This window comes from Trachurus japonicus, chromosome 19 (genome assembly GCF_045865225.1).
Source record: "Trachurus japonicus isolate A0001 chromosome 19, Traja_1.0".
NCBI classification, from domain to species: domain Eukaryota; kingdom Metazoa; phylum Chordata; class Actinopteri; order Carangiformes; family Carangidae; genus Trachurus; species Trachurus japonicus.
In genome coordinates, this window is record NC_140925.1 from 2,753,824 (window position 1) to 2,756,842 (window position 3,019).

Sequence of the window (3,019 nt, forward strand, 5' to 3'; positions counted from 1 at the left end):
ATCCTCGACATTTGCAAAACGGTAAGTGCATTGAACGAGTTTCGCGGCAGATAATGTGTTATTTTGAGGCTGCATTAAGCTGTAGACTCGCATTATACGGATATGCAGTTCTCGGCTGGATCTAATTTCATCGGAAGGACTCGTGATGACACCAAAGTTATCTGGGTGAGTAAATTATCATATTTTATGCTAGAAATGGTCCAGATTGTAAAAAAAACAAAAATTCCTCTTTAAAGAAAAATAATAAAGAATTCTTATCATGCTATGAAGACATGAAATAAACAGTATGTTTTATTACTTTATTGAGCTTATACATTAGCCGTAGCCTCATGACTTTGACTTGACAAATAGGCAGTCATATTTACACTCATATTTCATTACTTTATCATCATATTGTGGCCAGAAGCAGTGCTTTGCTTCTTTATATTCCTTGTTTATTTATTAATGTAAAGTTCTTCTAGAGACTATGGAGGGCATCATAGGAAATGTACTGGAGAGGTGAGCGGTCGACCTTCACATTCATAGTTCTGCTATATGTTTATTAGGGCTGTCAATCAATGAAAAAAATAAAATAAAATGAATAGCACAATTTTCTGTAATTGATCACAAATAATTTATCAATACATTAATTGCATTTCTCTACTTACAGTAAGACTGTCGTTTATAATGGATATTTATTGTAGGGGCTTTAAACTTTGAACACAGTTTCTCTCCTGTGAGGTACAAATTTGGCACACAAAAAGGCATCTTTCTTATATCCTATCCTCTTATTTCTTATATGAAATAGTAACATAAATGATAACAACAAAAATCTGTTCCATCTACATGCTAGTTCGAATTCCGTGTATCCGATTGGGTACTGACACCATCCTAGCAAAAGGAGAGTCTATGGTGAAAAGATGGATAAGGACGGGCTGTCAGTACCCGATCGGTTTATCAGGTTTTTACACTTTACATCAAGCACGTTGCGCTGAATTTCCCTCTGTAAATTAAATTGAATGTAGACTGATCAGTTCATTGTAAAACATTTATTTATTGATTTAAATGTGGTGATTTCTGTACATACAAAGCCCCGAGGCAGCGCTGCTCTTCTGTCCAGTTCACACATGAAGCTTCACTTTACATTCAAACAACAACAACTAAACAAACATTCAACAACTAATCAATGAAACCAATATTTATCTGCTGAAAAGAATTTAACCAGCCAGCGGTAAACCTCTAAAGACCTGCGGGTAAATTAATCGGCTCTTTTTCTCCCCCCGGATGACGACGCAGGTTGACCCGCCGATCACCTCAGGAGAACGGCTGCTGCCTCTGAGACGGCTGCTTCCACAGACGAAGCTTCACTTCACTGAAAACATCGGAGCAAGTGTCTAAACAGGCGTAATTTCTAACCACTTATTGGGGATCTAAACGACTACTTTCTCACATTAAAAAATATTAAAACTTAAGTGACACATTAACAGCGATACAGCAGGAACTAAAACAGCTTTTAGCTGCTTTAATGCTATAAGCACATTGGTTTTCCTGCACACGTGACCAAAGGTTATGGGTCAGCCACCACAGGAAATAAACAAAACGGCGATAATTGCGTTAATTATATAACGTGTTAAATGTTTACAATTAATTGCCAAAATGAACGAAATGCATTAACTTTGACAGCACTAATGTTTATATTTTTATGTACTGTATATTTTTAGATAGAGAAGCATGAAGGAACTGAGCAGCTGTAAGTAATTGCTAAATACAACTATTTACATTCAGGAATGGTCAGGAATCATCGGGTAACTGGTGTGTGACAGACGGTTCACACAGATTTCCTCTCTGCTCTGCTTCAGATTCACAAAGTCCCAACAGTCCTGAAGATGATGATCCAAAATCCAAGTGTTTGCTCTTCACTCATCTTTGGATGAGATTAATTGATGAGGAAAAAATGATTCAGGGTTCCTACAGCTTAAGCCAAGTTAAATTTAAGACTTTTCAAGACTTTTTTAAAGCCACTTGAAATGAAATTTAAGACTGACTTCACAATAAACACAAATGCAGAAAAAAGGAAAAAAAAACACAACATCTATTACATAGGGACAATTTTACCCACTTTCCTATGTGATCCAAGGTAAAGTGACTGCTACATGAACATTGGATTGTGTCTCTTTCCAGCTGTCCTTTCAAAATAAATGCATAAAAAGTCTGAAAAAAAAAAACACTGACTCGGGAGCTGGTGGCGGTGAGAGATTTAGCGTTGACGGCCGCCACTAACTTCTCTATGTTGGAATGTTACCAATTATTTTGAGATTTGAGACTAATTACAACCATAAAATACCACTTATGTGTTAACATTTTTAAGACTTTTGAAAAATTGATTTAAGACATTTTAATGCCAATTAAGGCCTTGTTTTTAGATTAATGAATTCAATGCCTTTTAAGACTTTTTAAGGATCCGTAAGAACCCTGTGATTAATAACTTTGCCTTTGAAAGCATCATCACTGTACTTTCAGTCTCTAAACCAATAAATCAGTGTTGTTTCTCCAAGAGATACTGTGCTGCAAAAACCTGTTGATCACATGAGACTGAGAGGAGAGATGAAACCACAGATGATTTCCTCCTGCAGGATCTCAGTGAAACTCTAAAGGGAACATCTGAGGGACGATGCTGGATCGTTGACTGAGCTGATGGACAGGTGTGTGGCAGCTGACGAGTCTGGATGTTAGACAAGTTCCTCCTCTGCAGCAGCCTGGACTCCTTCTTCTTCAGCTGGCCCTCCATCAGCTGTGGAAACACCCAGGTTCAAAGACTGCAGCTCTATGGCCTCCTGCTGGACTGGACTCTGCCCCCTGGTGGCCTGGAGAGATGTGGCAGCACACAGACATGAGACTTCAGTTCAACATACAGGAGCTGAGAGCTTCATGTCAGACAGAGCTCAGGTCAACAAAGGTGAGTCTGGCACCTTAAATGAGTTGGACGTAAGACTATTAATCTCCCAGTCGTAGCTGCAGCTCAGTGGAAGCACGATTTTCT